This window comes from Apium graveolens, chromosome 11 (assembly GCF_009905375.1).
Source record: "Apium graveolens cultivar Ventura chromosome 11, ASM990537v1, whole genome shotgun sequence".
Taxonomy (NCBI): domain Eukaryota; kingdom Viridiplantae; phylum Streptophyta; class Magnoliopsida; order Apiales; family Apiaceae; genus Apium; species Apium graveolens.
The window spans coordinates 111,568,553-111,583,170 of NC_133657.1; positions in this window are offsets into that span (position 1 = coordinate 111,568,553).

Sequence of the window (14,618 nt, forward strand, 5' to 3'; positions counted from 1 at the left end):
CTTGCTCATGAAGTTTCAATCATCTGGAATTATACGCGATGATTTTATCATGTTGTATCAATGTACCTTTTGAAGTCCTTGTGAGAGACTCCTTGGAATTTACAACATTACCTTTGTCATCTGGTAAGACTGAATATTAGTTCATTTACTAACCTTTCTTTCAACTCTCAAAATTTTCCTTGTGCTTATTGTTCTACTCTGACTTCCTCATCTTTTCCTATTAGCTTCGCCAGCGGTATACACGTCATTAAAACATCTTGAAAAAATGATCTATAATAATCAGCTGATCCCATAAGTCTTTGACTTCCATTAATATCTTTGAATTTTCACAGTTCATTATCGCTTCAATATTCGTATAATCTACCTTGATTCCTTCACCACCGACCACATGCTTAAGAAATTGTATTCTTTGAACCGAAACTCAGACTTTGAGAAATTTGCATATTACTTCTCCTTTGTTAGGATATCGAAAGTTATCCTTTAGCACTCTTCCTCTTTGGCATGGAGTTTAGTAAGATATCATTAATGAAAGCAGTTGGGAACTATCCGGGTATTTCTTGATAACCTTATTCATAAGACTCACGAAAATTGCAGGCTTACTCGTCATTCCCACAGACATAACCCAAAATTTATAGTGTCTACACGTGTGCAAACACCATTTTGAAATATCTTTTATCTTGACCTTTAGATGATGGTAGGTTAATTTTGGAGAAACGTGGTACCCTTATTAAATGATCAAACAGGTCATTAATCCTTGGTGATAGATAATTCTATTTATCATTAACTTATAGGGCTCTCTATGATCAATGTAAACTATCGTACTTCCATCTTTTTTCTTCACAACAACATTGGTGGTCCCCTAAGAATACCCTCGGCTTTGTTAATTCCTTGTCCAGTAGTCCTTGCAACTAAATTGCTAATACTTTTATTTCCATGGGTTCCATTTGGTACGATGCCCTTGAAATTAGATCCATATAAGGTGTCAAGTAATAGCAAACTCAACTTCTTTATCTGGAGGTAGTCCAGGTATTTAGCGGGGAAAACACCTGAAAACTCGTTAATTACTAGGATCTCTTTAGTATGTTATGATCACGACTATCCATTAAGAGGTTAATAAGAAAACACTTGATTTGTATTTTGAAAACAATTTTATAAGAATGGTCAAAGATTTCATGTCTAATATTGACCCAAGATATGTAAAAGCATTCGGAGAAAATCCTAGTATTTTTGTTCAAAATCACTTAAAAAAAAGGTAGGTATAAAGGTTATAAGGGTACTTATAACATTTATAGAACAATTTAACGATGAATCAGGGTTTTAGGCTATTATGGAAATCAAATTGCAGAATTAAAAAAATAGGGTTTGAAACAGTAATCAGGGTTCATTGATAGCAAAGAAGGATAGTCATGATAGTCGTTTGCCTGGGAAACACTTTCCAACTCTTCACACTTTGCTCACTTTTTCTTTTCCCTTCTTTAATAAGATCTCTTATTCTCCATTGTTTATCATTGCTTATTAAATGTTTGACTACAGGATGTCCGCGGCATAAGAAGTTAACTTGGTCTCTTGTTACTTCTTCTAGCTAGTATCCTTCTTCTTAGAAATGACTCTTACTGATTCGATAGAATTTGACTCTTAGTTTTCACGCTTATATTCCTTGTTTTCGATTTCAAAGCTTAAATTTCCTCCGTTATGTGGGTATCATGGAAGGCACTTTTCCCAAGAATAATCTTGTGAACTTCCCTTAAGCAACTGTCATATCTATATTCAATAATGGTTAGTTTCCCTTCAACAACTTCTATTCCCTGACATTCTTCTTGCTTAACCAACATATCAGCTTAAAACTTCATCTTGAACGGTATTCGCTATTACTGCTTTAGCTGCTGCTATGGTGTTGGGTTGGCGGTTTACTGTTGAAGGAGGGCTAAAAATTATATGATAACTGGGTATATGGGTCAGTGTTTCTTTTAGGAGGCATGGTTCTTATGATATGCAAGCAATTTATCTAGTAATCAGCTAAACTTGGTTTAGAATCAATTTATACGTACTAATGTGTTAAAAGAAAACTTTTTAATCAAATAAAACACTTATTTGTTTTTGAAATTTTCATTAGTACATCGACGCGACACTTTACTAAATAATTTGCTTGCAATATCACTGGTTTAGAACAAGGCAATTGGAATAAACGGATAGATCTAGGTAAAAATAGTAACTAGGTATATATATCTGTTTTAATCAGGTCGAGATTTAATTTTTGGAAAAGAACGGTATTCGTGTTGTCTAATACAAACATATAATCACTTTTAATGTGAGAACAAGGGGTGCATTAAAAAAAATCCATTCAACAGTAGCAGTTCCACATGAACCCGTACTTGATGATCATTCATACCATCTTTGACTGCAACTCGCCTCCGTAAATAGACGTTAAAATTTGAAGAAAACTAGGTACATATGACCTTCTTGTTCACAGTACACCGGGCCAAATTGGATAATCTTGTTATTTACCTATGCATCAAAGCTTAATTCAACTCTACTCAGAGGAAAAACTACGTGACGAAAATCAGTGGCACAACTCAATCATCTCTTCAGTAGCCAATTCCTTTACCGCATGGATCCTCTTTCGTATTTAGATCCAAATTAGTTGCCCTAGTTACTGGTCCTATGATCGTTATGTCAATTAACTTTATCAACTTCAGAATCCTCTTATACGGAATAATCCAAGGAATCATACAAAGATCCATCTGTTTCTCTTTTGCCAAATTCTGCAGAAGGCTCATCTTAAACCAATTCCATGTATCAAAAGTTTTGGGGTGGTACGGTTAATCTTTGGCGGCTATAGACTCATCCATCATAGTGTCTGAAAATTAATGATACCATTGTATGCAGTATGCGCGATCTGATAAGGTTACCTTAAGTCTAACGCCATCATAACTTAAAAATCAAGACTATATCCGATAATCTCATATCAAACTCTATGTGATTTTTAGGAATACTTAGTAGGTTAATGTAGGTTGGTTTGATAATACCAAGCTGTTGATTATCCGTATACGTCTCATCTAGTCGCTCCATCAGCCGGACATATTTGCCTTGAAGCCTATCAAACTCAAGCCTCAAATCATCATACACGGAGAAAGCAATGGTATCATATGGTATGGAAATCGAGAACGAATGCTCTCGTTACTATCAAATTATATATATATAAGAGATTATTAGCGTCTGAATCGAATATATAACTAAACTCTTGAATATTATACTACATATTTATATATATCATATAACCTATTTGGGTTGTCCAGGGACTCTAAACCTGGCTCTGATACCAAGTTGTCACACCCCGAACATTATAAAAAAAACTAACAACTTATATATAAATATTACAACTGAGTGCGATTACATAAATATCCAAGATCACTTTGTTTAAAGTTTGAACAGCTCATCACCAACTACTATTACAATAGTACAATATCATCGTTCCTCACTCAATAGCATGGCTATACTACCTGTGCTCTCACATAGTTCTCAACAACTCCATTGGTAGAATTACGAGCAGTTTGCTTCATCCTAACCATATTTTCTAGCTGAAATGACATGGGTGAATAGCAAGAAGTGAACCAAATTCTCAGTAAGTCCATAAAGGGACAGGATAACAATATCTCAATTCATGATTTAAAGGTAAATAGAAGTCATCAATTATAAAACATTTGAAATCAATTCTCCATTAAAAAATCATTTTATGACGCTACAGATTACAGCCAGTGATCAGCCGCGAAGTAATCCCGAACCTCGCTGGGTTCAAAGCAATTTGTGTGGGAACCATAGGCATATTTTAAGCCTAATATAACAAATGTGGAAAGGACATGCGTCTTAGTCCAAATCCACTAATATTAAGAAAATATTTTTCATTAATCAATTTTCATTTAAAAGTTGATGCCATGAATCATCTTTTAAAAACAAGTATTTAGAGAAATCAATTCTCAAGGTATTCTTAGATCATAACATATAGAATGAAATTTATGGGATTTTGTGACGACTGAGAATTTTGCGACGTAATTAAGTCAATAAAGTATGCTTTATGTGATGTGATTATAATTATGTGACTAAGTGCTGATTAATTGTCTTTTCTGTATAATAGAATATAGGAGCGTAAATAAAAACGTTCCAATTTAAAGAGTCAGCTTAGGAGTTAAGCTGTGTCGTCGGGCTATCAGGTAGAACGGAACCCGTCCTAATAAGGAGTTAAAGAATATAAAATGTGAATTATGTGTGATTGAATGAAATGAATGTTTAAATAAAGTATTTCGTCCTAAGTGACGTATTAATTGGTAAAGATAATGAGAAGCGTAATCGAAACGCTGAGTGTCGGGCCGTCAGGCTGAACGTGACCCGGTACGCGTAGAAATGGATAAAGATTAAAAAAAGATAAATTCTATGATAAGACCTGAGTCGTTATGTGATTATATATGTGAGATTGTTGTCTGTGTACATGACTATGTGTTCTGTGACATTTTTATGAATTTTTAAGGGATTATGTGATTTAAATAAAGGTTTAATTAACCTTCGCACATTTTTATAAAATCATCCGAGTAAGATAAAAACATGGGATTTGTTTTGTTATCTTCATAGTGGTCCTAGAGACTTTTTAAAAAAATGATGAGTGGATTTATTTGGTGGTCTTTGCATTTTTAAATTGATTTTATGTGGAAAAATGTTATTATTAAGGCGAGATTGCGAAATTCATATAAAATCAACCGTACGCTCAAAATCTTATTATGAGTAATTGTTGGAAAGCTAATTTCGAGGCCTACGTATTAAAATTGTCATTTTCAATAATTCTCGACTTCCCGAGAGAAATATATTTTATATTTAATTCCTGTTACATTTGAGTAAAAAGGAAGGAACTAATAAGAATAAAAAGGGGAATTAGTAATGTACTAAAATGCCCTTGATTTTGATTGAGTATAAAACTCATTCTCTTCCCCCTTTTCTTTCTTTTTCCCGAGCACATCAATCTCTCTTCTCTCTTTCTTTCTCACACACTCTCTCTCTCTCTCGGCTACTCTCTCTCTCTCGGCTACTCTCTCTCTCTCTCTCTCTCTCTCTCTCTCTCTCTCTCGGCTACTCTCTCTCTCTCTCTCTCTCTCTCTCTCTCTCTCGGTTCTTCTTCTTTTCTCTTGGTAAACCACTTGTTTCTTTGATAACTCTCACCAATCCTTCTCAAAATCTCTTGTTAAACATACATAAGTGGTTATTGGAGTGTGCATGTGTGAATATCTTGTTGCATGCAAGCTCGATGTGTGTGTGTGTGTTCGTGCTTGATGCGTGTGTAGGTGTGTGTATATGGTCTAATATGTGCATAAGGAGGTGATTTTATGATTGAAAAATGATTTTCAAAGCCAAGTGAGTCTTGCATGTGCCTTGTGTGTACATAAATCAGAGGTTTCAAGGTTGGAAACCCCGAAATGAGGCACCACCGAGAAACCACCGCCACCGGTGAACTGGTGGTGAGTAATGATGTTAAAAACTGAGCTCTTGAATATTTAAATCAAATATTTGTGTTTGCATGTGATATTTTGATAAAAAGGCCGAATGGTTTTGTAGATTACAAGTTGATAGATTGATTCTTGTTGGTTGTAATGTTAATTTAGTTTGATGTTAAGAGATTAGTAGGATTAAAGATGTAAAAGCTTAAAAGTTGAGTTGCATGTGTGTTTTCTTGAGGAAAGGCCGAATGGCCCTTGCTATTTTTTTTGAAAATCATGTTCATTTTGTTAAAATGAATGAGTTGTTGATTTGATGTTTGATTATGGGTTGATGTGTGATTTAAGGATTAAGAAGATCATTTGCATGTGTTGTTTTTAAAAAACCCGAATGGAATCTTGGTTTTAAAAGATCAAAAATGATTTTAATGGTCATGACTTGTTAATGTTCATTCTTGGAAATTAGTAAAGATTGGATGATAAAAATTTCTTAATGTTTGCATGTACCAAAAAGGGCTATGTTCTTTTATGATTTAAGTATGATTCTATGATAATTGGACTTGTACATTTGTTTGGATGCAAAATTTGGGAATGCATGGTCAAGGTCTTGGTTCGACCTTGTGTTAGTAAAAAGAAGAATTGACTTTTGTGACTTGATTTTGGTATAATTAAGGTTTAACTAGAAAGTAATAAGATTGCATGTTGATTTAGAAAAGGACTTGTTAATGCATGATTTGATTTGATTGTGATTGTGGTTAAGGCCGAATAGGCCAAAGAAATTCAAAGTCAAAAATTTGATTTTTGGTAAATGATAGAATGATTGAATGTTTATGTGTGAAAACCTTTGAATTTTGCTTGTTGGATTGTGTTTTGGTTCGAATTATGGATAAAAGAAAAGGGAATTGAGTTAATAGAGGTTAAAAGCTATAAGTAATAGCCGTGCATAACATTGTGTGTTTGTACGAGTTATAAATATTTGATTTGGGGAAAATAGTCAAGGTTTAGCGAGTATATGTAAAGTGATATAAGGATATGACTAAAGAATGTGCTATGTGCTGTGTGTATATAAGCTATACTCGTATAGTTCGAGTCAAAAGTATAACTGAGTTATCGTATTGAGTGATCGTTCTGGGAATGAGAGTTGAGAAACTGATTAAGGTTTTGGTTTTATTGTAGATACAGAGCGTGAGGGCATTCAGGCTAGGAAAGGAAAGGATATACTAGGTGGCAGTAGTTCAACCTTCAGGATAGCAAATTCAGGCAAGTAACTCTGATTACTTGTGTAAATGGTTATAAAGAGAATGTTGTTCATGCCATGTAGAGTATTGAACTGTTGAATTGTGAAACCCTGATATTGATTTGAGATACCCTGCCTTTGTTCTTGATAAACTGTTATTGATAAGCATAATGATTCAACCCTTTGATAATCTGTCATTTCTGTTCCTGTTATTTATTAAGCCATGAATTGTATTGAACCCTCTAATTATCCTTGTGAACCCTGTTTGATGATACTTTATTTCCTGATCACCCTATTGATCCATAAACAAATATTGATCCTTTTAACTTAAATGCCTTGTTATCTTTGATACAGAATCCTTCAGAATTGTTCCTTGTTTATCTTTGAATCATTCCCTGAACTTTATTTTTCTTAAAATCTGACTTAAGAATGACTTTCGACTCGAAAGAGTCTGAATGATTTCATATACTTGGTAATGATAAAATGGATTTTAGAAAACCTATTTGTTTTTCCAACTCGAGGTTTTCCAAATGAATTCCTGATGGATTGGATTGGGACGTAAGAGGCTAGTGGGACTAGTCCAGTCATGGTAAGAGGCTAGCGGGGCTAGTCCAATTTAAGGTTGAAATTATGCCGATTGGTACCTTAAAGACCGGAATGGAGGTCGGTACGGGCAGATCACCTGTATTATAATGACATGGAAAGATAAAGTGATCCAATCAAGGGTTCTAAATGATTATTTAAAAGGAAACTGAAACTTCTTGTTCAGTAAATTGATTCTTGAAAATGAGAATGGTTTATATTGTTTTGAAAAGAGTTGATATGAAGCTTAAAGCTCGAGAACCCTGATTCTTAAATCTGTTGATCATATGATTGATTCCATATATTGAAATATTGTTGCTTTCTTCTTTTTGACTTTCCTCTTTTTGGAAGATCTATTCTGATCCTTTGATGATTTGTGATGAATGTCGGCTTTCGAACTACGTTGAGCCTTGTTCCTTAAAAGCTCCATATTGTTCCTTCAAAACCTTTCCTTAACCCAAAAGCTGGAAATCTGCCACCTAGATCAAATAAAGTAGAATGCCCTGAGTTTGGTAAAGTATATTGTGAAATGATATCGTAGAAACTATTTTATAGTTACTTGCTGAGTTTTATACTCATATGTTTTATTTTAATCTAACCATGGCAGTTAAGCAAGAAGATGGCCAGGCTTAGGCGCACTGCTCGTAAGAGCGCACCTGGTGGTCTCTACCGTGTTGAGGGCTTCCGGTTTCCAGAGCAGGTAGTGGTATTTTTGAGTGAGCACGCTCCCAGAAGGAAATGTTTAAAGATACAATGGGTTATCTGTCGGTTCCCATCCAGAATCGATATTGTTTATTTAATAATATTTTTGGGGTTGTAAGTTATATTTTATGATTGGTAGTTGTAATCTTGTCTCATACTTTATCCGGTTGATCCTGTTAGTAGTTAATCGGGGTTTAGCATATTTAATTATTAGATTAGAGGTGTGTGGGTCCTCATTTCCTAACCCCGAGATTGAGGGCATCACAAGTTGGTATCAGAGCTACAGGATCTAGTCCCTAAGACAAGTTAGGATTAAAAAGGGTATTTTAGGTATATATCTATATCGCGAGAGAGTTCGACTCATATAGAGTTGAGTTAGACTATTAGGTATAGTCTAAGGAAAGTTTTTATTGGTGAAGTGGCAACTAAAGTTAGGGTGTGAGTTAGCTGGAAGCTTTATTTAACCCTAACATTGTTTCTTGATTGTTGTTTTGTGTTTTCTCTCAGGATCCTAGTAGTGGTAGTGACTCAGACTTAGAGATTAGTTTGACTGGTACCCCAGTGGACCCCATTCCACCCTCTCCAGAGGAGCCTGTGTATGTTAGTTCAGACCCAGAGGAGGACCCTTCTGAGAGTAGTGAGATCCCTATGCAGATTTCACCCTTGAGGCCAGATTCAGAGACCCCTGCCCCTGAGCCAGAGTCCGAGATGCCTAAGACTGTACATGTCAGTGTTGGTGGCAAGTTAGCCCAGGATCGAGACTTTGTGTACTCCCGCATTCCTGAGTTAGGAGCTTTGGTAGATAGGTTGATTCGAGATTCTAGGCAGAGGACTTCAGTAGTGATGGAGGAGTGGAGAGCTAGGATTCAGTTGGTGGAGCAGGTTGCCAGGAGGAGATTGGATGAGGGACCATCCACTAGTGATGCTTATGCTGAGGCCTGGAGGCTGCATAAGATCATTCGCTGGATGTTGGTTGTGTTAAGAGAGATTCTAGATGATTAGACGGGACTATTGGTTGAGCCCGTAGATTGTTGTTTTTCAGCGCCGGTAGGCTTTGGGATACTTGGTCAGATGTCGGGATCCCTTTTTCATTTATCTTGTTGTATTGCAGAACTGTGTTGTAGTAGTAATTGTTAGAAGTTAGGGGTAGTTAGGGGGATATTTTCCAGTTTTTCCTCTATTTAACCCTGCTATATTATTGTACCTTATTTCAGAACCTGTGATATCCAGAACTATCATTATGTACCCTTGTTTAAATAAATCCATTGTCTTACTTTCCATTGTGCACCTTAAATATCTCATAAACCGTTCTCAATATTACGTTTCTATACAACCATGTTTTCGTATAACCATGTTTAAAGATCATAAAACCCTATTCTGTGCCATGATAAAACAACACTGATATGAGAATTATGTAGTAATAGGATTGCATGTGCAAATTAGGTAAAACTTAAAACCCACAAAAGAGATTTTATAGAAACTATTGTTATGCCATGCTATCATATTGCTAAATAATTGCTCAATCAGGTTTGTAAGAAATGGACAACTCACCAGATCACCAAGAAGAAGAAATTCCCACCCAAGACCCGGAAGTAAATCCAGAAACCACCATGATGAGCAGACTTGCTCAGCTTTTGCAACAACCTGTGGCCCCTAAAGTTGGAAATTTCAAACACTTTCAATCTGTTCATCCCCCAGAATTCTTAGGTTTGCCAGACCCGATTAAAGCTCAGTCTTGGTTGAGAGAAATGGAAAAAGCTTTTGAGTTAGCAGAAGTTAAGGACGACAAGAAAGCTCAGTATGCAAGTTATTACCTAAAAGATGAAGCAAGTTTCCGGTGGGAGTCTTCTAAGGCGTTGTTGGAAGGCAAAGACTTAACATGGGAGAAGTTCACTGACATGTTTCTGGAGAAGTATTTGCCAAGCTATATGCAAGACCAGTTGGAAATGAAATTTCTGGACCTTAGACAGGAGGATATGTCCGTAGTGGAGTATGAAGTGAAATTCTCGGATTTGTCTAGATTCGTACCTGAGTACGTGAATACGGAAGCGAAGAAGGCCAAGAGGTTCCAACAGGGACTTAAGCCGTGGATTAGGAGTCAAATAGCAATGTTGGAGATTAAGAATTAGGCTGCTTTGGTTCAAAAAGCGATGATAGTGGAAGGTGAGCGAGAAGCTGCAAGAAAAGAAAATGAAGGAAGAAAAAGGAAATTTGAAAGCTCTGAGCAAGAGAAAGGGAGCTCAAAGTTTAGAGGAAGGTTTGGAAAGAATGGTGGAGGTCAGAACCAAAAGTTCCGAAAGTTTAAACCCGGTAACGGGGCTCAGAAGAACCGTTTCCAGAAAACTGGACAACCGGGGAAGGACAGCAGACCCCAGATTCAAGAGTGCAGGAATTATGGAAAGAGACACCCGGGAAGGTGTAATAAGCTGAATATAACGTGTACATTACTCTTCAGAATGCCCAAATGGAGCAAGGAATCCTGATTTGACTTGTTTCATGGTAAAGTGGGCCATATGGCCAGGAATTGTAAAGAGCCTGTTCAGAAGGCTAATGTTCTCAGGATTGCTGGACCGCCGTCTCTCCCAGCACCATCAGCTCAACCTAGAGCTAGAACCTTTAACATGACAATGAAAGATGCGGGCAAGATGTGGACGTGGTAGCAGGTATGCTTGTTAGTAACTCAGTAGAAGTAAAAGTTTTGATGGATTCTGGAGCAACTAGATCTTTTATCTCTGAAAGTATTTTGCTAAGTTAAATTGTGTTGCGTACCCTCTAGAACCTAATTTGATTATAGAGGTAGCAAATCAAGAGAAAGTTATTGCTAGCAAGATTTGTCCTGATTGTGAGGTGACTATATAATGTCGGCACTTTTTTGCTGACTTAATTCCCTTTAAGTTAGGAGAATTTGAGGTCATACTAGGAATAGATTGGTTGTCAAACCATGAAGCGCAAATAGAATATAGAAGTAAGAAGGTGAAATTAAGAACCAAGGATGGTGAAGAAGTAATATTCAAAGGAAAGAGGCAAGAGAAGAAATTCCTAACGGCTATTGAGGCAAGAAGATTACTACGTCAAGGATGCGAAATTTATTTGGCTCATGTCGTGGATGTGGAGAAAGAATCTGTGAAGATCGAGGATATTCCGGTAGTAAGAGATTTTCTGGATGTGTTTCCTGATGAATTTCCTGGACTACCTCCAGACTGATAGATCGAGTTTATGATTGATTTGGCTCCTGGAACGGAACCAGAGTCAAAAGCTCCCTATCACATGGCGCCGGTCCAGATGAAGGAATTGACAGCTCAGTTGCAAGAATTGTTGGACAAAGGAATGATCTGACCGAGTGTATCCCCGTGGGGCGCACCGGTGTTGTTTGTAAAGAAAAAGGATGGAAGTATGAGGTTGTGTATTGATTACCGCGAACTGAATAAGTTGACGATTAAGAATAAGTACCCTCTACCACGGATCGATGACTTGTTTGACCAGTTAAAAGGAGCTTCGTATTTCTCAAAGATTGATTTAAGATCTGGGTATCATCAATTAAAGATTAAAGCGGAAGATATACCCAAGACAGCGTTTCGAACGAGATATGGACACTATGAGTTTTTGGTAATGGTGTTTGGCTTGACGAATACGCCAGCCACATTTATGGATCTTATGAACCGAGTGTTCAAGCAATATTTGGATAAGTTCATTATTATATTTATCGACAATATACTAATTTATTCCAAGACGGAAGAAGATCATAAGGAGCATTTAAGGATTTCCTTGGAAATTCTGAGAAAAGAGAAACCGTATGCTAAGTTTTCAAAGTGCGAATTTTGGCTAAAGGAAGTGCAATTTCTTGGTCATGTAGTTAATAAAGAAGGAATCAAAGTGGACCCAACCAAGATTGAAGCGGTAATGAATTGGGAAAGACCCAATACTCCTACGGAAGTCAGAAGTTTTCTGGGATTAGCCAGATATTACAGGAGATTTGTGCAAGATTTCTCTAAGATTGTCGTTCCGTTAACAAAGTTGACAAGAAAGAACGAGAAGTTTGTTTGGACAGAAAAGTGTGAGGAAAGTTTTCAAGAGTTAAAGAGGAGGTTGGTAACCGCCCCAGTGTTGGTATTACCAGATGAAAAAGGGGAATTTGTGATATTCAGTGATGCTTCATATAAAAGACTTGGATGTGTGTTAATGCAACACGGGAAGGTAATAGCATATGCGTCAAGGCAACTCAAGTCGCACGAGCAAAAGTATCCAACGCATGATTTGGAATTGGCAGCCATCGTGTTTGCCCTTAAGATTTGGAGGCATTATTTGTACGGGGAAAAGTGCAAGATTTATACGGATCATAAGAGTTTAAAGTATATCTTTACTAAAAAAGAATTGAATATGCGACAAAGAAGGTGGTTGGAATTGATCAAAGATTATGATTGTGTTATAAACTATCATCCTGGAAAGGCAAATGTGGTAGCAGATGCTTTAAGTCAAAAGGAAAGATTGAATCTGTTAACATCATCAGAAAAAATTAATCAAGGATTTTGAAAAGATGGAAATAGTGCAGACTTCAGAATTTGGAGGTGAAGCTATATATGCAATGTCATTTCAACCTGAAATTTTGGAAAAGATTCGATGCTGTCAAGAGCAAGTGATGAATCACGAAAAGGATAAGTTGACAGGACAAGAAATTAAAGCTCAAAGGGATGGAAAAGGGGTATACCGTGTTAACTCACGTATTTGGATACCTAATGTCATGGAACTAAAGCACGAAATTTTGCAAGAAGCGCATAACTCGAGATTTTCAATTCAACTTGGAAGTACGAAAATGTACCAGGATTTAAAATAAAGTTATTGGTGGCCAAATATGAAGAAGGAAATTGCGGAATGGATAAGTAAATGTTATACGTGCCAAAGTGGAACATCAAAGGCCGAGCGGACTGCTTAAGCCACTGGACATACCCGAATGGAAATGGGAACATATCGCCATGGATTTCATGGTAGGATTACCTAAAACCAAGTCAAATAATGGTGCGATTTGGGTGGTAATCGATTGGTTGACAAAGTCAGCACATTTCTTGCCGATAAACGAAAGGTTTTCATTGGAAAAGTTGGTCAAATTGTATTTGGATGAGATTGTGATGCGTCATGGGGTTCCTGTGTCTATCGTGTCCGATAGAGACCTAAGGTTTAACTCGAGGTTTTGGCGACAATTCCATGATCATTTGGGAACTAAATTGAAAATGAGTACGGCATATCATCCGCAGATAGATGGACAAAGTGAAAGGATAATTCAGACAATTGAAGATATGTTACGAACCTGCGCAATAGATTTCAAGGGAAATTGGGACGATCATTTGCCCTTAATTGAGTTTTCCTACAACAACAGTTATCACGCGAGTATTGGCATGCCGCCTTATGAAGTGTTGTATGGAAGAAAGTGTAGGTCCCCTACCTATTGGGATGAAGTTGGTAAGCGCAAATTAATTGGCCCAGAGCTAGTTCAACAAACGAAAGAAAAGTTAGAAATGATTCGAAAGAGATTAATTGCAGCTCAAGATCGCCAAGCAAAGTACGCAAATCAAGAACGGAAAGACATGTAATTCGAACCTGGACATAAAGTCTTGTTAAAGATATCTCCTTGGAAAGGTTTGACCCGATTCGGAAAGAAAGGAAAGTTGAGTCCTAGGTACATTGGACCATTTGAAGTATTGCGTCGAGTTGGGAAAGTGGCATATGAGTTGGCGCTACCTCCGCAAATGCAACATCTGCATAATGTATTTCATGTATCTCTTCTAAAGGAGTATAATGCTGATACGAGCCATGTGATCGAGTTGGAACCAGTAGAGATCCAACCAGATTTGTCCTATATGGAATAGCCAGTTCGAATATTGGACAAAAAAGAGAAGACGCTTAGAAATAAAGATGTACCTCTAGTTAGAGTGTTATGGAGAAATCCATTAGTCGAAGAATCGACTTGGGAATTAGAAAGCGAAATGAAAGAAAAGTATCCCCATCTATTTGCTTAGATTAGATTTTGGGGACAGAATCCTTTTAAGGAGGGTAGATTGTGACGACTGAGAATTTTGCGACGTAATTAAGTCAATAAAATATGCTTTATGTGATGTGATTATAATTATGTGACTAAGTGCTGATTAATTGTCTTTTCTGTATAATTGAATATAGGAGTGTAAATAAAAATGTTCCAATTTAAAGAGTTAACTTAGGAGTTAAGCTGTGTTGTCGGGCTGTCAGGTAGAACGGAACACGTCCTAATAAGGAGTTAAAGAATATAAAATGTGAATTATGTGTGATTGAATGAAATGAATGTTTAAATAAAGTATTTTGTCCTAAGTGACGTGTTAATTGGTAAAGATAATGAGAAGCGTAATCGAAACGCTGAGCGTCGGGCCGTCAGGCTGAACGTGACCTGGTACGCGTAGAAAAGGATAAAGATTAGAGAAGGATAAATTCTATGATCAGACCTGAGTCGTTATGTGATTATATATGTGAGATTGTTGTCTGTGTACATGACTATGTGTTCTGTGACATTTTTATAAATTTTTAATGGATTATGTGATTTAAATAAAGGTTGAATTAACCTTCGCGCATTTTTATAAAATCATCCGAGTAAGATA